The sequence below is a fragment of the Hylobates moloch genome, unplaced genomic scaffold, assembly GCF_009828535.3.
Source record: "Hylobates moloch isolate HMO894 unplaced genomic scaffold, HMol_V3 SCAFFOLD_9, whole genome shotgun sequence".
In the NCBI taxonomy this organism is placed as follows: Eukaryota; Metazoa; Chordata; class Mammalia; order Primates; family Hylobatidae; genus Hylobates; species Hylobates moloch.
Window position 1 is genome coordinate 84,058,130 of NW_026652284.1, and position 22,624 is coordinate 84,080,753.

Consider the following 22,624-nt stretch of genomic DNA (forward strand, 5'->3'; position numbering starts at 1 on the left):
ACATGTCCCAGACTGTGCGTCATCCTTTATCTAGGGCAAGTTCCCTAGAGAACCTATAAGCTATCTACCAGCCCACCTGATTTTCTGACTCACAAGTAGCATAATTCAGGCAATTTATAACCTTTAGAATCTCTGGTGCTACTTTTGTGTCCAGAGTTAATGCAGGATGCATAATGGTCTAATTATTGTTTGTGGCTTCCATAATGAATTCTGACACCCGTCCCAGAAATGAGGCACTCAATGATGATAAAACTCAGCTTTGGAAATGGCTTTTATGCATTGATAAGATTTCATAATTTAACAGTCTGTATTTTAAACTAAAGATTGACTACAAGATAAAAGTATAATTTTGTGTGGATTTGGGACATTGCAAATAAAATTCAGCAGGCCTTTTTATAATACTATGCATCACTGTTCAATAGGACTTTCAGCAATGATGAAAATATTTTACATCTTCACTATCCAATTCAGTAGGTTCTAGTCACATGTAGCTATTGAACACTTGAAAAGTGGCTAGTTGACTGAGAAACTGAATTTTAAATTTTCTTTAATTTTAATTAATTTTAATTTAAATAACCACATGTGGCTAATGGTTAAAGTAATCCTAAGTCTAGATAGCAAATTCTATGAGTTTTCAACTTTTAAGGCAATATACAAGCTCTTGAACTCATACTAGCAATATGATGTATATTCTAGCAGTGAATGTGAATGCCATACAGACTCTAAGAAGAGTATACTTGCTAGTCCCAATCGTATCTAATGCCAAAGAGGATAATAGGCAAGGGACATCCTGCCAAGGTAGAATCAAGGGATATGAAAGACAGTCATCAAGGGAAAATATCTAGATAGCTCAATCAGGGCAGCCAGATAGGTTAACCAATGAAACTAAGCTATTGTTCATATATGGGTTGCTGTGTGCTATGGACAGTTGTTGCTGTATATTTATTATTGTTCATATTTCCGAATGACAGTTTTTATTACAGTTACCCTGTTTTTTCTCAGTCATTGTGTATTGGGTGTATTGGGAATAATTTGTCTTCTAGTGTATAGTTGAGTGGTTCACAATGATGCACACTGGGCCATGATGGTAAGATTTGTTTTTCCTCAGAGATCCTGGATTTGGAATTAGATTTTATAACTAGATGAAACTCTGGGATTACCTCCTTTATGGAGGAGGTGAATGTATTACATGTAAAATATACATATGGAATGTTGAGTAGCTGAAAAAGGAGACTGTTTTCGACTCTGCTTAATGGTTCAACCACCTTTTTTTTTTTTTTTTCCTGTGGGGGTGAGGAGGGAGGAGTCTCACTCACTCTGTTGCCCAGGCTGGAGTGCAGTGGTGTGATCTCAGCTCACTGCAATCTCCACCTCCCGAGTTCAAATGATTCTCCTGCCTCAGCCTCCCAAGTGGCTGGGATTATAGGTGCCTGCCACCACCCCCGGGTACATTTTTGTGTGTATTTTTAGTAGAGACGGAGTTTTGCCATGTTGGCCCGGCTGATCTCAAATGCCTCGGCCTCCTAAAGTGCTGGGATTACAGGCATGAGCCACCGTGCCCCTCATCCAACAGACATGTTTAACTTCCTTCCCTCTTGCAATCCCCACTAGATAGACTGGAAAAGTATAAAATATTCTTAGCTTTCCTTGTAACTGGGAATGGCTGTGTGATACAGTTCTAGCAAACGAGTTATAAGAAAGTATTTGAGAGCTGCAGGGACGTCATCAGTTAAAAAAAAGATGTAGGTGGCACAACCTTTTAGTGCAAAAGTAATGTTTTGACTTGACCAGCCATTTGTGATGATGAAGGAAAGGCCAAGAACACTGGAGTCATTAGTCATGACATTGTCGAGCCACTGATTCAATGTTATCAGATACTTTTCCCAATGTAAGAAAAATATTCCCTTCCCAGATTTGTTTCTGTCACCAGTAGTCAATGTTTTCTTGCTTCTTATACCCAAAAACACTCCTAATGGAAACACTAATAAGATATGCAGTGTACAGGAGGGAAGCCATACAAACATCTAGAGTTGATTTTCTTCAGAAATGCAGAAGTGCAGTAAAGGAGGTGCATGATGATCATTGCCCAGTAATCATCTATATGTTTTTGCCTCTATACATGTTTTAAGAAGTAGGATCATTTAACACATTTTCTCATTTATTACATATAAATAACCTCAGGTTGTTAGTAGTAAATTACTATGAACATGTTGGTCTTAGAGATTGAATTTTTCCTCAGTTATGAATTATTCTGTTTTACATAGGATCAAAATAAAAAGAACTGAGATTTTTTAAATGTAATTTTATGTTTTCCAGACCTTTTAGGATGCATAGAGCAAATAAGTAAACTTACACTCTATGGTAAATTATTTTCTCACAGGCCAGAACATATATCTAACTGTTCATCTATTACTAAATACTGACCTAGGCATGTCCTTTATGTCCCTCAATAGGATTATTTATATTAATTATATATGTATTATTTATATTATTATATATATATATTTTTTGAGAAAGAATCTTGCTTTGTAGCTCAGGCTGGAGTGCAGTGGCGCGATCTGGGCTCACTGCAACTTCTGTCTCCTGGGTCGCAGTTCAAGCAATTCTCCTGTCTCAGCCTCCCAAGTAGCTGGGATTATAGGCACGCGCCACCATGCCCAGCTAATTTTTGTATTTTTAGTAGAGACGGGGTTTCACCATGTTGGCCAGGCTGGTCTTGAACTGCTGACCTTGTGATCTGCCCACCTCAGACTCCCAAAGTGCTGGGATTACAGGCGTGAGCCACCGCACCCAGCCAATTTTATGTATTTCTTAATAATTTTATTTAAAAATTATAAAATATTTTTACTACTTCTACTTATTTTTATATAGAAAGGATTTTTTTTGTTATTAATGTACACAGCCACCTTTCTGAATGATATTATTTGAATTTTTTAGTTGTTTCTGTTGAATTTTAATAATATGCAACTATATGACCTGAAAATAATAATAATTTACCTTCTTCTTTCTCATTTATTTCTCTTGTTTAATTGCATTAGCTAGACTCTTCAGAATAATGTGAAATAATATATTCACTTATGAAACTAAAATAATCTATATAACTTGTCATTTTGTTATATTTTAAGTTTTACTTGATGATAATTTCCAAATATGTTCTTCTATTCTGTGGGTTGTTTCTTCACTTTGTTTATTCTTTCCTTTGATGTGCAGAAGTTTTTTTTTTTAACTTGATGTGATCCCATTAGTCCACCTTTGCTTTGGTTGCCTGTGCTTTTAGGATATTACTCAAGAAATCTTTGCCCAGACCAATGTCCTGGAGTGTGTCCTATCTGGTAGTAGTTTCATAGTTTCAGGTGCTAGATATAAGTCTTTTGCCAAGAGATTGGGATCTAGTCTTATTCTCTTTTATGTTGATGATAAATACATATCTGAGACTGGATAACTTATAAAGGAAAGAGGTTTAATTGACTCACAGTTCCACATGGATGGGACGCCTCGCAGTCATGGCAGAAGGGGAAAAGGAGCAAAGTCACATCTTAATGGATGGTGGCAGTCAAGAGAGAGCTTGTGCAAGGGAACTCCTCTTTAAAAAACCATCAGATCTTGTGAGACTTATTCACTATCATGAGATCAGCATGGGAAAGACCCACCCCATGATTCAATTACCTCCCACAGTGTCCCTCCTATGACACATGGGAATTGTGGGAGCTACAATTCAAGGTGAGATTTGGGTGGGGACACAGCCAAACCATATCACACTGGATGCACTGTTCAAGGATAAAAGGTTTTTTTTCTTTCCCACTTGAAAGATATCATGCCACTCTCTCCTAGTCCATAAAGTTTCCACTGAGAAGTCTGCTGCCAGACATATTGGAGCTGCATTCTATGTTGTTTTTGTTTGTTTCTGTAGCTCCTTTTAGGAAGCTTTTATCCTTGACCTTCAGGAGTTTGATTATTAAATGTTTTGAGGTAGTCTTCTTGGAGTTAAGTTTTGGTATTCTAATCTTCTTGCCCTTTAATACTGATATTTTTCTGTAGGTATAGGAAGTTCTTTGTTATTATCCCTTTGAACAAACTTTCTAACTCTCTATCTCCTCTGTCAGGCCAATTAACTCTTAGATTTGCCGTTTTGAAGCTATTTTCTAAATCTTGTAGTCCTGCTTTATTCTTTTTTATTATTTTTTCTTTTGTCTCCTGTCACTGTGTTTATTCAAATAGGCTGTCTGCAAGCTCGCTCATTCTTTCTTCTCCTTGATCAATTTTGCCATTAAAAGACTCTGATGCATTCTTCAGTATGTCAGTTGCATTTTTGAACTCCAGAATTTCTGCTTGATTCTTTTTAATCATTTCAATCTCTTCGTTAAATTTATCTGATAGAATTCTGAATTCCTTCTCCATGTTATCTTGAATTCCAATGAGCTTCTTCAAAACAGCTATTTTGAATTTTCTATCTGAAAGGTCACATATCTGTCTCTCTTGTGCATTAGTTTGTTTGGTGAAGTCATGTTTTCCTGGATAGCCTTGGTGCTTGTTGATGTTTGTTGATGTCTGGGCATTGAAGTTAGATATTTATTATAGTCGTCACAGTCTGGGGTTGTTTGTACTTGTACTTTCTTGGGTAGGTTTTCCACGTATTCAAAGGGACTTGGGTGTTGTGATCTAATTTTTTGGTCACTGTAGCCATATCTACGTAAGGGGGCACCCCCAGCCCATTAATGCTGTGACTCTAACAGACTCACCGAGGTGCTGATGCCATGGTGGTCTTGGGTAAGATCTGGGAGAATTTCATGTATTACTAGGCAGAGACTCTTGTCTTCCCTTCCTTTCTCCAAAGAAATGAAGCCTCTCTTTGTGCTGAGCTGCCTGGGGTTGTGGGAGGGGTGACACAAGCACTCCTGTGGTCTACACCACTGTGACTGTGCTACGTCAGATCCAAAGGCAGCAGAGCCCTGGGAGTTGCTTAAGGCCCGCAATGACCACTGGTGAACATATCATCTGTGTTCGCTGAAGGCTCAAGGGCTGTACAATCAGCAGGTGATTAAAGCCTGCCAGGCTTGCATCCTTCCTTTCAGTGTGGTAAGTTTCCCTCAATCCTGGGTGGGTCCAGAGATATCATCTGGGAGCCAGGGCCTGGAGTTGGGAACCCTCGAAATCTACCTGGTGCTCTGTACTACTGCAGCTGAACTTGTACCCAAGCTGAAAGACAAAATCTTTCCCACTTTTCCCTCTCCTTCCAAAGAGGACTTTCCCTTCATCGCCACCACCGTGGACCTATGGCCTCTACTACCTGGCTTCTGCTGATGTTCACTCAAGTACCAAGATCTTTTTAGTCAGCTTGTAGTGAATGCTTCAAATCCTGAGTCTCTCCCTTCAGGGTAGTCGGCTTCCTTTTGACTCAGGGGAGGTCCAGGGTCAAGGAGTGAAGGCTTGGAAGTGGGACTGCATGAGCTCACTTGGTGCCCTACCACACTGTCACGGAGCTGGTACAGCTGCAAGACAAAGTCCTTTTTACTCTTCCCTTTTCTTTTCTCATGCAGCAGGAGTCTATTAACCACCATAGACTGGAATGTGCTGAGTAACACCTGAGGGCAGAATGAATCTGAGTCTCACTCAAGGCCCACAGCAAGTATTGCCTGGCTTCCACTGGTGTTTATTCTGGGTTCAAGGGCCCTTTAGTCTGCAGTGATGATTCCTGCCAGGACTAGGTTCTTCTATTCAAGGCAGTGGGTTCTTTTCTTGCCCAAGGTGTGTCTAGCAATGTTGTCTGGGAGCTAGAGCGTGGAATGGGGACTTCATTGACTCTGCCTGGTACCCTGTTCTACTGTGGCTTAACTGGTATCCATGTTGCAAGACAAATCCCTTTTACTCTTCCAAGCAGAGGAACGAAGTCTCTCCCATTAGTGTGAGCTGCACTGCCTGGGGCTGGGGGAAGGGGTGGTGCAAGCACTCCCCTTGCCACCTCAGCTGGTGTCTCACTTGGTTGCATGTTCCCAAGTTCACTGACTTCAAGCCCAGCATAGCACCAGGACTTGCCCAGGAATCGCAGTCTGGTGGCCTAGAATGGCTTTCGAGTTTATTTAGGACCCTGGAACACTTTAGCACATGGTGGCGAGGCTTGTCTGAACTCAGGTTCTCACTGCTGGGATAGGTGATTCCCTTCTGGCTAGAACTGGTCTAAATGCTTCTTCTGTGGCCAATAGCTGAGTGCTGGCTGGTGTTGCTTTCCACTTTAACAGGTCAGCACTGAGTTCCAACGCTAAGGCGCATAATCACTGTTCTTTCCCTCCTCCAAACTCACAGATTCTCTTTCCACACTTCATGGTTGCTGCTATGGACTTGGGGAGGGGTGGTGTAGATGATTTAAGATGGTCTTTTCTATCTTCAGTTCCTCTTTTCTTAATATGTTGTTAAAACCAGATACTGTGATTGCTCACCTGCTTTGGGTTTTTATGATGGTGTTTTTTGTGTGGATAGTTGTTCAATTTGATGTTTCTACAGTGGGAATGATCACTGGAGGCTTCTGTGTGGCCATCTTGCTCTACCTACCTCTCCTAAAAGCTTCTTCTTTTTTTTTTTTTTTCTTCCAGACGGAGTCTCACTGCTGGAGTGCAGTGGTGTGATCTCTGCTCACTGCAACCTCCGCCTCCTGGGTTCAAGCGATTCTCCTCCCTCAGCCTCCCAAGTAGCTGGGGCTACAGGCACACGCCACCACACCCAGCCAATTTTTGTATTTTCAGTAGAGATGGGGTTTCACCATGTTGGCCAGGATGGTCTCAATCTCTTGACCTCGTGATCTACCCACCTCGGCCTCCCAAAGTGTTGGGATTACAGGCGTGAGCCACCACACCCGGCCTAAAAGCTTTATTTATTTATTTTTTAACATTTCTTTTAGTGCAGGTTTGCTAGGGATGAAATATTTCAACTTCTATACATCTGAAAATGTCTTTATTTTATCCACATTTTTGGGGATATATTTTATGGATTTATAATTCTAGGTTGGATGATTCTTTTTTTTTTTAGCACTTTAAACAATTAGTATTTTTATTTCTTTTTTTGTCTTCTGAACTCCATTGTTTCTCAGGTGAAATAGTAGACACCCTCTGCTTGTTATTCCTTGTAAGGACTGGAGTATCTGCAGGTTTTCTCTCAATTCTGCTGCCTTGGCAACAGGTACTATATGCCTGTTCCTGACAGAGTGTCTTTTTTTTAACATTTCTGCAGTTCTGTTATTTGCAGATGCCTTCATACTGAGTGCAAAGTCTAGCATGTCTGAAGGTTTCCTCAGATCTCTAGCTACATCTGCAAGCTTTGGTAGGCCTCTTGTGCCTATTTCTTTTTTGGTCAAGGGTTTCTCTCAGTTCCCATGATCATCCCTTAGTGATAATGCATATTTTCTACCTCTTATTATGAGGCCTGAAATACTGGAGGGTTCTTCTCTCAGTTTTCTAATCACACTTCTGTGCCACCGAAGAGCTGTCTCTCAGGTTTTCTGTCCTGTCACTAGTCTTTTTTATGAGCAGTTGGTAAGGGATCATGGAAAATAGTCACTAGGTGGATTTAGATTCCCCTTCGTCTGGGGTTGCAGAGAGACTAACACTACTACACCGACCCACACTCAGTCTTTCCAACATTTGTTAAAAGTTCAGCCTATTTCTCTTCACATCTGTGGCAGCTTCCTCCTCTTCTCACTGCTGTGTTAGTGATGAAAGCTGCTTTGCTTTCTCCTCAAAGAGGCTTGTTATTATTTTGGTTTTTAGTTCAGTAAATTTCTTTTTGACTTCAGTACAGTGAAGGGCTCCAGAAAACTGATTTTGTAGTTGAATCTGGCTGATTTTCATTGTTAAAGTGGGAGTGATGTTTTCTTGTTAACTTTCTATAGCCTAAGCCGAAACAGGCAAATGTCAATTAAAATATTTTTAATTTCTAGAAATTCTATTTTATTCCATATATGTTTAATCCTTTTTAGTTTTTTTATTTACTCCTTTACATCATTAATAATTTTAAACATATTTATAATTTTTAATATCTTGTTCTTTTATTTGAAGTTCTTTTGGTTTTGATTCTGTTTTTATGATTGCCGATGTTCGTTCATGGTGGATTATTCCACTCATGTGATTTATAATTTTCACCTGTGAACTTACTTTTGGAGGACTTCAAGTCATGGGAATCTTTGGCAGCCATTGTTGATGGTGTGTCTCTTAAGAAGTTTTAAATTTTTCTCCTAAGTGTTTTCCTGGAATATTTGGCCTGGGATTAGTGTTCTTGATGATTTCAGGTTTCTTGGTTCATGGACCAAGCTGCAAATTATAAACCTGTGTGTGAAGTACAGGACAATGTTCTGAATTACTGGGAGAGACTTTTTTTGTTAGTCCAGAGTATAAGCAGAGACATACTTCCTTGTGCTTTCTTTTGTCAGTAGATGAACTTTTTCTAGTTTATCTTCTCATTAAAGATATTGAGTTTTAAATACCCTGGCTTTGTGCATCATCTTAGATTCAACACTTCAGCCTGTGTAGTACTTAGGCTTTATTTTTAAATTCTGTGTTGTTCATGCATAGGTGCTAAAATCTAAATTACACAATGTCAGTTTATGAGCATAATATTCTGGTTTATAACTCCATCTTCCTTTTTGGCACCTTGGCTTTTCTTTCTCTGCAGCTCAGCTTTTCATTTAATATAATTTGAGTTTAATAGCCATAGTAATTTTCAGAATATTTTAATATGCAGTTATGCTTGTTGTAATGTGAGTCAAAACTCAAGTCAAAATTTGAGTTCCTTGAAGTAACCCATGGCAATTAGAATATTTTTAGAGTTTAATATCTATTATATTGAGTTAAGCTGGAATTCTACAGAACAATGGATAATAGAAGTTTTTGACATCAAAGACCCATGGGGCTACATTTTAAAGAGGAGAACAGTACAACAACAAATAGCTGGTTCCATTTTGTCACTTGTATGAACAGACCTAGCCAGTTTATTAGCTTGGGCTTCTGCATGTTTTGAATCTATTCATTATGAGAAATAACTTATTCATATTTTTTACCCAAGTGAAGGGACACAAAACTATATTCTGGTATTAGTGAGAATGTAGCCTTGATTTCTTTTACCCTTGCCTTGGACTAATTTTGGTCTATTTTGTCCAGTTATGAATTGGCTGGCATGAATCTAAAAACCATATTTCTCTTCATAGTTACTCATGTTTGGCTCAAATTTACTTCTTAACTGATTTTAATTTGAGAATTGGATTTTGTATGGAAATAAAATTTTGGTTTGTTCTTGGGAGGACTTTAGGGATTCTTGAAGCATAATATAATGGCCCATAATTGAGTTTTGTCACTAAAAATGACACCTTTTCCATGAAGAGTTTTTCTTTCTTTTATTTTATACTAGGGTTGACATTTAGGTAGAACAGAATCTTATAGACCTTTGTGAGCAGGAATGAATTGTGAATTATTGGGCTTGTTTTCCTCACATCAGCCATCTATTTTATCTGTAGTATCAAATGAAATTCTAAGAGTGAGAGAATAGAAGATGGGCTTTAAATATAATCTCTGTACCAATATTTTCTAAATGTATATTCTATGACTTGTTTCCTTAGTTATGTAATATGCATCTCAAACTTAATATGCATCCCCTTGAAAGCATTATTGGATACTTTTTTCCTTTAACCAAAAACCTCTAGGCATAATTTTTCCTTTTCTTTGTTCTTTTTTTTTTTTTTTTTTGGGACAGTCTTACTCTGCCACCCAGGCTGGAGTGCAGTGGCACGATCTCAGCTCACTGCATCCTCCGCCTCCCGGGTTGAAGTGATTCTCCTGCCTCAGCCACCTGAGTAGCTGGAATTACAGGTGCATGCCACCATGCCTGGCTAATTTTTTTCTATTTTTAGTAGAGATAGGGTTTCACCATGTTGGCCAGGCTTGTCTCGAACTCCCAACCTCTGGTGGTCCTCCCGCCTCAGCCTCCCAAAATGCTGGGATTACAGGAGTGAACCACTGTGCCCAGCCTGGAATAACTTCTTAATTGGTCTCTTTGCTTCTTTTCTCCAAACTTTCATACATCTACTAGGATGCTAATTTTTCAAAATGCAATCAGATTGTGTCATTTTCATTCTTACGTGCTTACTCACGTAACTTCTTATTGAGGCACACAGGGAAGGCAAAATGCAATCTGGCTTCTGACTATCTTTCTAACATCTCATACCATTCTTCCCCTCAGGTATTTCTGTTCCTGAAGCAACCAAGCCCTTTCCTACCTAAAGGCACTTACATATGTTGTTTCTTATACCTGGAATGCACTACACCAGATTTTTACATGGCAAACTCATTCTCATCTTTGATATAGTTCTCTTGTCATCATTTTACAGGGTTCTTCTCTAACTACCCTCTCTAGGGTGTTACTTCCATCAACATCACCTACACTCATCATATCACTCTGATTTTTCTTGAAAGCACACTTATATAATTATTTTGTTTATATGTCTGTTTACTTGTTTATTGTGTATCTTCTCCACTAGATGATAAGTTCCATGAGAATAGGAACATGTCTGTCTTCTTTAATACTGTGTTTATAATAAGTAGCATAGGGCTTGGTACACGGTAATATGTGTTCAATGATTGTTTATTAATATGTAAGTAATTCAGTGATTGAATGAAATAGATATTTCCTGATATCACTAATTTTCTGCCCTGCCCTCAACCCAAAATAAGCAGATGAAATAAGAAAAAAGACTAAATGAGATCATTATTTTATTAAGTTATTGTATAACATATTATATACTCCAGATTGAAGTGGAAAGATTTTAAATTTCAGTCACTTTGATTTAAACTTCAAAAACTGGCTAGCCATATGTAGAAAGCTGAAACTGGATCCCTTCCTTACACCTTATAAAAAATTAATTCAAGATGGATTAAAGATTTAATTGTTAGACCTAAAACCATAAAAACCCTAGAAGAAAACTTAGGCAATACCATTCAGGACACAGGCATGGACAAGGACTTCATGTCTAAAACACCAAAAGCAATAGCAACGAAAGCCAAAATTGACAAATGGGATCTAATTAAACTAAAGAGCTTCTGCACAGCAAAAGAAACTACCATCACGGTGAACAGGCAACCTACAGAATGGGAGAAAATTTTTGCAATCTACTCATCTGACAAAGGGCTAATATCCAGAATCTACAAAGAACTCAAACAAATTTACAAGAAAAAAACAAACAACCCCATCAAAAAGTGGGCAAAGGATATGAACAGGCACTTCTCAAATGAAGACACTTATGCAGCCAACAGACACATGAAAAAATGCTCGTCATCACTGGTCATCAGAGAAATGCAAATCAAAACCACAATGAGATACCATCTTACCTCAGTTAGAATAGCGATCATTAAAAAGTCAGGAAACAACAGGTGCTGGAGAGGATGTGGGGAAATAGGAACGCTTTTACACTGTTGGTGGGTCTGTAAACTAGTTCAACCATTGTGGAAGACAGTGTGGCAATTCCTCAAGGATCTAGAACTAGAAATACCATTTGACCTAGCCATCCCATTACTGGGTATATACCCAAAGATTATAAATCATGCTGCTATAAAGACACATACACAACTATGTTTATTTCGGCACTATAAACAATAGTAAAGGCTTGGAACCAACCCAAATGTCCATCACTGATAAGACTGGATTAAGAAAATGTGGCACATATACACCATGGAATACTATGCAGCCATAAAAAAGGATGAGTTCATGTCCTTTGTAGGGACATGGATGCAGCTGAAAACCATCACTCTCAGCAAACTATCGCAAGGACAAAAAACCAAACACCGCATGTTCTCACTCATAGGTGGGAATTGAACAATGAGAACACTTAGACACAGGAAGAGGAACATCACACACTGGGGCCTGTCATAGGGTAGAGGGAAGGGGGAGGGATAGCATTAGGAGATATACCTAATGTAAATGACAAGTTAATGGGTGCAGCACACCAGCATGGCACATGTATACATATGTAACAAACCTGCACATTGTGCACATGTACCCTAGAACTTAAAGTATAATATAAAACAAAAATAAACTTCAATATTATTTAAAATTTTAAAAATCGTGTCAGGCATATCACTGGAACTTAGCTAACACTGGCTGCAACAGACCTGGTTATTTTTTTCTCTGTTTACTTTACATTAACTTTCTAACTTTTGATCCAGTCATTTGAAATTAAGAGAACATAGAAAATAGAAATGAATAGTTCAATTAGATATTGTAACAATTATCTCTTTATCATGTATTACTCCTTCCTCAGTGTGCATTCCAAGGGATTCCTTTTTCTGCTTCTCAGAGACCAATAGTCTCTAGGAGCAAAACATAGCACTTAAGTCTAATAGAGTGCTCACTGGCTAGTCTATTTCTTTGTACCATAGACTAAGTCCTTAAGTGTCATCATTATATATCTTGGGGTCTGTTTCACTTTTGAGGGCAATTTTTATTATATTGGATGGTGGAAATAGATTAAGATGCATATTTATAAATATGAACCTTGTCCCAGGCCCAGAGAGAATATCCACCCGTTGTACTTTAATTTAGAGTAGATGGGAAATGATTTGTTTAGATAAGCATTGTTTTATGCCAACATAGGAAGTTAACATTCTGTTAGTGTTCAGTAATATGTGGCTTTTCATCTGTTGTCAGAATAGTCGCTACTATTAAGATTGTGGGGCAGTGAAGAGAAAGGAGGGGAGGAATATCCATTGTTAACATGCCAAGTGGGAACGTGAAATGTGTTTTCCCACAGAAACAATTTTATAAGTGGTGATTGGATAGAATATTAGTGAGTATTACTGCATAAGCCATGCTGACTTAACCTAGATGCCTGCTGACTTCTTGGCAGTCAGATGGTAGAGAAGGGAAGAAATGCCTTCGTAGGCAACGCCTGGCTTATAGGGCTTCTTGTAGAGGATGGCAATTTATGACTTTGCTCAGAAAATATTGTACACTTTAGCTCAATGGAAGATGGTTATGGATTGGGGAACTTATCTAGTCTGGGGTTAGGAGATGGGTGGAGGAAGCTGAATATTATGCAGTAGCTGAGATGGCAGTTCTGACATTGATCTTGAAATATGTTTACTTTGAATCTGTAATTTAATTTTGAATAACCTGTTACTTCCTCACATATTTTTAAGATGACATCTAATATTTTCATTGTATGTTTAAGTGGTTGCAAAGGGTACAAATTCTAGCATGTTATCAATACGACCTTTTACAGTAAAACTGTTACAGCCTCTTTAAAAATGTATCCAGTGGAATATAAATAGCATAGCAGTTTGATAACTTCAATTAGCCTTAAAAATGAAACAAACACATGAACAAACTTTTTTTAACAGTTGAAAGTTTTCTTTCCCTGTTTTTTATTGAATTTTTATTTACATTTCCTTCACAGCAGTTTATCCACATGTAATATATTTTTTGCTAGAATTTTTAAAAAGATAACCTTTTTATATTTATTCAACAAAATATGTATATAAGTTGAAATTAAACATTTTAAGAATTTCAGTGACCATAAGTCTTAAAGTTTTGAAAAATTTCTATTGGATTGAGTTTAATTGTAATAATTATTAATACACAATTGTTTAAAATAAATGAAATTTTGATTACAAATAATTAAATATAAGACATAAAATTTTACTAGAAATTCATTTCTTGATGAGACAAAAGGGACTGGTTTTCTTTCAAAATTGTTTATAAATCCATGGACAAATATTACTTAGTACAGACCCAGATAGAATTCAACATCAATTCTATTTCTATTTCCTTCGTTTTTATAGATGCAAATGCTGAGGAAATATGTTCACATTAATGACTAGATGTGAATAGAAGGAGGTTGGTTAGAACAATTCACTCAATTCTTTGAACTCTTTCCAAATTATGTGAACAAAATTATAGTAATCTATCATCACAAATTATTTTGAATTATATATCAGCTGACTATTAATTTAGGTTTTTTCTCAACTTGTTGAAAGCAAAGAATTGAAAACACCAGGCTTGCAAAATGATTTGTTACCCAGGTGGTGAGTCATTCTGTCTGTTTCTGGGAGTTATACCAAAAAAGCTGTACCAAGACTATCAAATGACTATTTAAACTTAACCATCCTTTCACTTAGAGGCACCTTGTTTAAGCCAATATACTAAAAAGGATTTGGAAAATGCTAATTTTAGTGTCCCTGCCAATTACAATTACTATTGATAAAGTTATTTTGCCTTTTCACATGCTTTAAGTTATTTTTATAAGTATCTTAGAACTATATATTTAGCTTTGAGTTTATAGAAAATGTGAAACATATGAGCTAATTTCCAGAGCTGGTCCTGTTGTCAAATCCATCAGCCACATGAAACTTTCTGTCAGAGAAAGTCTCACTTTACTTTGCAATTTAAATAAGTATGTTAATACAGATCATCTGAGAATGTGATTACATAATGTGACAAAAGCTATGCATGAGTGCACCCTCTTTACTTACTCACCACTTGAAAAAATTTAATATTATATGTATTAATGCTGTATTAATAATAGTTCCCATGTTAATGGTAGCTTCTAATACTCCAATCAGGACTCAACTTCTTAAGAACAGTTTCTTTATGAATATGAATGCTTTCAATGTAGGCTTTAAAATATAGGTATTATCCATTAGTCTATTTCTTATGATTATCCACTGAGTCAACTCCATTCTTGAGATAGATATAAAAGATCCTGAAGATCCTTATATATTTAGCCAAGTAAAACCAAAAGAACCCAAATGTGACTATTCACAGTTTTGAATTCTCTTCACTAGTGGATTCCTGGGCAAGTCTCTTAATGTGCCATCATTTCATCAAATATGTTATTTTCATTATGATTGCAAATGACTGCAACCATATGTGCATAATGAGTCTGTAAGTAAATCTTCTGTCTACCATTACTTTTGCCACGATCTGAACAATGCCTTCTGCAGTTTTATAAACTCTGTAATGATATCTGTAAGGGTTTAATACAATTGCACTGGCAGACTTATCAGGCAACATCCTTTTAGCTTTTCACTTTTGTAGCAGACGCAATAACCCTTTTTGTCATATAAGATTTCCTAGCTTTAGTGGTGAACAATATTAATTTATAAAAGCTCTCTAAAGCCAGTCTTGATTAACTGCTTGTAAGTTGCTAATACCCTCTGTTTTCTTATAATGTGAATAGTTTTCTTTAGGGTTTGAATGTTTTGCGAATAAATGATGCTTCAAGAGAGACGGTTTCATGCTGTTTTCTTTGACAACGATGTCTCAAGAGCAGAATCTCTCAGGGGCCCTCTGGAGCAGTGCATTCTTTCATAATTAGGAGTCACTTTCCCAGGAGGATTATATATCTGAGGACATTATCTTACATATACTCATACCTTTCTTCTTAATGCTTTATGAATTCTAACAAATTTCAGGTTATTAAACAGCATTAGTTTATTATAAGATAGCGTACCATGAACAGGCTTTTTAAGGTCTGATCTACATTATTAGCAATTAAGATATTTTTATAAAGGATGTCAGTTAAGTTCTTTTTATGCCCTCTTCCAAAATTTGTTTAGCAAGTACCTTGTTTTAGTCATGGGTGTGTAACTGTAGCATCACTAATGTTCTCTGGGCACAGAAGAAAACTCTGCACCTTTAATAAGCAAGTACTTTTGTTAGCTGTTGACACAACTCCATTTATGTAAGTATCTAATCCACAAATGCATTCTATATTTCATGTATGTAACAGGAATCAGCCATATATTTCTATCTTTTCAAGATATTTGCCAATTGACTACAATGAATACTTTAGAGATCTACTGGGAAACTAAGTTAAGAAAATTATGATGACTCCAGAATTATTGCCGGATAAATTTGTTTATCTGCAGTTTCTATTCCATTGAGTTAACAGTGTCTGATTTGAAAATATTCTTTAAAAAATGATAACTCTGGATTATTAGGATGAAAAAAATCACATTATAATTTACCTAGCTATCAAGATCATTTAAAAATGACATAACTGAGCTGAAGTTTCCTTTTTGTCATATCCTATAATTAGCATCTATATTTCTTTATTACTTGTCTTATGATTTTATTGATATCACAGATTCTTTTGTTTACATTTATATTGTAAACATATATTAATTTGTGCTCTAAGGAAGTATTTGAGAAAAGCTGGTTTTATTTGGTCAGACAGTATGCAAATTTAAAGGGAATGAATCTGAATCTTCCCCATTAAGTATAATCTTTGACACAGTGTTTTGATATATAATCTTTACCATCCTAAGGAAATGTCCTTTTATTCCTATTTCTGTTACCAAGTTAAAGAAATACACTTGTATTTCTAGTTTTCTAAGAATTACTTTAAGACATAAATGGGGTTGAACTTTATTAAATGCTTTTTCTTCATTGATTGAGAGAATCAAATGATTTTTTTCTCCTTTAGTCTATTAATACGTTGAAGTACATTTGAGTTGGATCATCCTTACATTCAAGGAGTTAAATGATGTTGATTATAATGTGGTATGTTTCCTAGTTATGTAGGATTTTTTCTTGTTGTTTGTTTGTTTTTTGAGATGAAGTGTTGCTCTATTGCCAGGCTGGAGTACAACCTCTGCCTCCTAGGTTTAAGCGATCTTCCTGCTTCAGCCTCCCGAGTAGCTGGGACTACAGGCATGTGCCACCACGCCCAGCTAAGTTTCGTATTTTTAGTAGAGATGGGGTGTCACCATGTTGGCCAGGATGGTCTCGATCTCTTTACCTTGTGGTCCACCCACCTCAGCCTCCCAAAGTGCTGGGATTGCAGGCATGAGCCACCACACCCAGCTTCGGATTTTTATATTTAAGTTTTGGCTTATGTTTTGGCTCCAAATATATGTCAGTGGAATTGGTCTGTGCTTTGCTTATCTTGTGTCAAAATTATATTATTTTCATAAAATGAGCTGTATGGCTTTATTTTTTTTTAATTTAATTTTATGGAACAATTTACATAAGATATGAATTAATGGTTCCTGAAAAGTTTAGTAGGATTCACCTGCAAAACTGTAGCAATTGTTATATGTACCCTACTCATATGCCTTCAGCCCATTCCAAATGGTACCTGCAAATGGTTCCTGAACATAACAATTGCATCCTGTACCTCTATGCCTAAGGACATTTTATGGCCAAGGGAACAGGCCTAACCTGAAGAGGAGAGACAGGCATGCCAATGAGCTAATATATAAATATCCCAGACCCCTTGCTCCTCAGTGGGTTGATTCTGAGAAGGTCTCATCATGGCCAAGATTTGCCCCTAGAAATAATCTACTCTTTAATTGACATCTATTGGCTTTCCTCTCTTTCATGTTTCACTTCTTCACTCTGACTATACTTTTTTGGACTGTCATTCAAATAAACTTCTTTGCATCAAATGTTGGGCTCAGGATCTGCTTGTAGAAAAGCCTGAAATAATACAAAAGCCATCTGGGCCTAATATTTTCTGTAGAAGAGCTACATTAAAACATTTTTTAGTTCAGTTATTTATATAGTAAAATTAACTGTTTTAAACTATACAAGTTAGTGGTTTTTAGTACATTAACAGTGTCATGCAACCATCACAATTTGTCCAATTCCAGAACATCTTCATCACTATCTTCCCAAAAAAACCCTGTACCCATTAGTAGTCACTCCCTTACTTCCCTATACCCCTGCAATCACTAATCTACTTTCTTATTCTATGGAGTTATCTATACTGGACATTTCATATTATGCTTTTAGGGCTCATCTGTGTTGTAGCAAGAATTAGTACTTTGTTTCTTTTTATGGCTGAATTACATTCAATTGTATGGATATACCACATTTTTTTTCATTCATCAATCGAAAGACAATTTTGTTGTTTATACTTTTGGCTATTGTGAATAATGCTGCTGTGCACATTCATTTGCAAGTTGTGTAAAGATTTGTTTTCAATTATCTTGGATATTACCTAGGAGTGGAATTCCTAGGTTATATGTAATTCTATATTTAAGTTTTTGAGGAATTACCAAGTTGTTTTTCACAGTAACTATATCATTTTACATTCCCACCAACAACGTACAAGAGTTACACTATCCTCACATCTTCACCAAAACTTATTTTGTGTTCTTTTAAAAAATGACATATATTTCAGTGGATATGAAGTGGTATCTCATTGTGGCTTTTGATTTGCATTTTCCAGTGACTAATGACATTGAGCATTACTTCTTGTGCTTTTTGGCCGCTTGGATATGTTCATGCAGAAATATTCAAGTCCTTTGCCCATTTAAGGTTGGGTTCTTGTTGGGTTGTAAGAGTTCTTTATATATTTTGGATGCCAGACCCTTATCAGATATATAATTTGCAAATATTTTTTCTTATTCTATGGGTTGTCTTTTCATTTTCTTGAAAATGTCCTTTGATACTTAAAAGGTTTTTTTTGATGAAGTCCAATTTATCTATTTTTTCTTTGGTTGTTTGTTCTTTTGGCATAATATCTAAGAAACAGTTGCCTAAACCAAGGTCATGAAGATTTATTCCTAATTTTTCTTTAATAATTATATAGTTTAAGTTCTTACATTGAGGTCTTTGATCTACTTTAATTTTTGTGTATGGTATGAGTTAGGGGTCCAACTTCATTGTTTTGCATGTGGATATCAAATTGTTCCAGTGCCATTTATTGAAAAGCTATTCCGATTGAACGATCTCGGCTCCCTTGTTGAAAATCAGTTGACCATAGATGTATGGGTTTATTTCTGAACTCTCAATTCTATTCCCTTGACCTGTATGTCTATCCTTATGCCAATATCTCACTGTCATTATAACTGTAGCTTTGTAGTAAGTTTGAAATCAGGATATCTGAATTGTATAAGAGTTCTCTGATACGTCATTAGTTCCTATTGGTATATTTTAAAGACTAGCTGTGTTTATTTTATTCTATTTATTTTTAACTTTTAGGTTCAGGGGTACATGTTCAGGTTTGTTACATAGGTAAACTTGTGTCAGGGGGGTTCATTGTGCAGATTATTTCATCACTCAGGTATTAAGCCTAGCTAGTATCCATTAATTGTTTTCCTGATCCTCTCCCTCTTCCCACCTCCCAACCTCTGAAAGGCCAGTGTGTGTGTTGTTCCCCTCCATGTGTTCATGTGTTCTCATCATTTAGTTCCCCCCCTTTTTTTTTTTTTGAGACGGAGTCTTGCTGTGTCACCCAGGCTGGAGTGCAGTGGTGCCATCTCGGCTCACTGCAACCTCCACCTCCCGGGTTCAAGTGATTCTCCTGCCTCAGCCTCCTGCGTAGCTGGGACTACAGGCATGTGCCACCACACCCCGCTAATTGTTTGTATTTTTAGTAGAGACAGGGTTTCATCATATTAGCCAGGATGGTCTCGATGTCCTGACCTTGTGATCTGCCTGCCTTGGCCTCCCAAAGTACTGGAATTACAGGAGTTCCCACTTTTTAGTGAGAACATGTGGTATTTGGTTTTCTGTTCCTGTGTTAGTTTGCTAAGGATAATGGCCTCCAACTCTATCCATTTCCCTGCAAAGGACATGATCTTGTTGTTTCTTACACCTGCATATTATTCAGTGGGATTATGTGTACTACATTTTCTTTATTCAGTCTATCATTGATGGGGATTTAGGTTGATTCCATGTCTTTGCTATTGTGAATAGTGCTGCAGTGAACATGTGTGCATGTGTCTTTATAATAGAATGATTTATATTCCTTTGGATATATACCCAGTAATGGGATTGCTGGGTTGAATGGTATTTCTGGCATTAGGACTTTGAGGAATCACCACACTGTCTTCCACACTGGTTGAACTAATTTACACTCCCACCAGCAATGTATTTTCTCCAGAACCTCAAAAACTAGTTATATTTAAAGTCTTTATCTGAGGCCGGGCGCGGTGGCTCACGCTTGTAATCCCAGCACTTTGGGAGGCCGAGGCGGGCGGATCACGAGGTCAGGAGATCGAAACCATGGTGAAACCCTGTCTCTACTAAAAATACAAAAAAAAAAAAAAAAAAATTACCCGGGCGTGGTGGCGGGCGCCTGTAGTCCCAGCTACTGGGAGAGGCTGAGGCAGGAGAATGGCGTGAACCCGGGAGGCGGAGCTTGCAGTGAGCCGAGATTGCGCCACTGCACTCCAGCCTGGGCGACAGAGCGAGACTCTGTCTCAAAAAAATAAAAAAATAAAAAAATAAAGTCTTTATCTGAAATGTAATTATATGTTATTAAGAGTATTATACATAGAAAATGGATGTTTATCCAGAATAAATAAATGTGTCCCCCTCACAATAAAAGACCTAGTAAGGTTCTAAAATCAGTTGGGATAAATCAAAAGTATACCTCAGTTGAACAAATCTGGAAACTTCTGAGATAAGCAATACAGATTATATTTTCATTTAAGTGTTTAACAAGTTTTAATGCACATAAAATAATCTTAAATATTTTGTTTCTGCATTTTGAATTTTATTAAAAATATTTTTATTAGAAACATATTTTATAATACTTGCATTTGGAAACTTCTTAAATGTTCTTTTATTTTTTTCTTAAAGACAGTTTCATGAGCACATAGTATTTAGATTGTAGAAATTTTCTAAGCACACATATTTTAAAGACAGTAATGTATAACAGTTATGTACCTATAGTTAATATATTAATTCACTAATTCTTTGAACACATTTTGGTGTTTTTTTTTTAGGAACTTGGGAGATAGTAGTGAACTAACACAGACAAATGCTTCTTACCTTCCAGAGAAAATATTCTAATTAGGAGGTGCAGACAACAAATGAGATAAATAGTATTAGAAATTGTAAGTGACTTTGAGAAAGTGAAAATGAATATATTTTTAATTTTTGTGACCATAAAAAGTGATCGTTGAGCTTGAAAGGGATGAAGGAGTTAGTGCTGCGCATGTTTAGAGGAAAGGCAGTCTAGAATACATAATAGTAAGTATGGTACAAATTATAAGGCCCTATGGTGGGAGCATGCTTGAAATGTTGGAAGAAGAGTGATGAACCCAGTGTATGGCCAGAGCAGAGCAAGTGAGCATGGAGCAGCAAAGCAAAAAATGATAAGAGACAGGGTTGGGGAGTGAGACTGTAAAGAACTTTTTGGATCATTGTAAGGAGTTTGGCATTTATTTGGAGCAAATCCGGAAGTATTAAAATGTTTTGACCAAAAAAAAAAATATGACATGATCTTACTCACATTTTAACACATTTTAAAAGGCTTACTTTGATAGTTTTGTAGAGATACATTAGTGGAGGTATGAAAAGAATGGAAGCTGGAAGATTAGTTATAAAGAAATAATTTATGTGAGAGATACCTGGTGACTTAGGCTAAGGTAATTGTGGTGGAGGTGGTGAGATGTCATCTTTGTGGATATATCTTAAAAGTGAGATAAAAGAGATTTTCTGATGGAATATATGTAGGATATGAGAGAAGAATATTACTCCAAGATTTTTGGCCTGAGGCAAACTGGAAGAATGGTAAGTTGCCATTAACTGCTATGGGTAAGACTGCAGATGGAGCAATTTCCGTGTGAAGGTCTGAAATTCGCTTTTGGACTTGTTAAGTTTGAGATAAATCAAAATACAAGTATACTGAAGCTTAGATATAAATAAGGCTGTGCTTTTAATTTTGTGCTGTGGTAGTGTTGTGATATAGTTTATCTTAGAATAGTAAATCCTCCTTGAGTGGGCAAAGTTGGACTTGCCTTACATTTGGAGTAGGTCAGATGACTATACCTGATTAGCGATGCTGTTGCTTTTTAGCAGTACAGGAGAAAGAAGCACACTTTGCAAAAGGAAGTTCATATATTAGTCCATGGCTTCTGGAAATTTATTTGCAAGAAACCATGGAAGATCTCAAATAGTTTTGTTCATTAACCTTAAAGTTTTCAAGAATTAGCGGGGTGTGGTGGCTCACACCTGTAATCCCAGTACTTTGGGAGGCTGAGACAGGCGGATTCCTTGAGTCTAGGAGTTCAAGACTAGACTGGGAAACATGGTGAAACCCTGTCTCTACAAAGAATAAAAAAAAAATTAGCTGGATGTGGTGGTGTGTGCCTGTAGTCCCAGCTACTTGAGAGGCTGAGGTGGGAGGATCGCTTGAACCTAGGAAGTTGAGGCTGTAGTGAACTGTGATCAATCACACCACTGCACGCCAGCCTGAGCAACAAAATGAGACTGTCTCACATACATACATACATACATACATACATAAATACATATATACCAGTGGGAATCTGAAAAACAGGTGAATGAAGCTTTATACCCTCAACTTTTTTCTCTGAATTAACATTCCTTCTTTAAAAATTTCTTCTCTGCAAGGTTGTTCTGGTGATTTCCATATCACCAAATTTCATTACTATTTCACCATCATTGCCTTTAGTTTACATCTTCAGTTCTCTTCAATTTGTGTAAAGCATTGTCTTCTTTACCATCTGTTAATCTTTATATAATTATGTCTGGTCCTTTGTCTTTTACAATTTATCCTCTTCAGAAATTTTCATGTTCCAATCACCATTTTAAATGAAACCTTCTATGTGAATATACATTCTATTTTTTTTTGTTGTTGTTGAGACAGAGTTTTACTCTTGTTGCCCAGGCT

At 36.8% G+C, this 22,624-nt stretch overlaps 1 protein-coding gene across 40 annotated transcripts in view; it reads left to right on the forward strand.

The window, feature by feature from the left end:
* The window catches only part of RIMS2 (regulating synaptic membrane exocytosis 2), a 748,462-nt gene that overhangs the window by 203,155 nt on the left and 522,683 nt on the right, over window positions 1-22,624 (forward strand). The window lies entirely within an intron of this gene.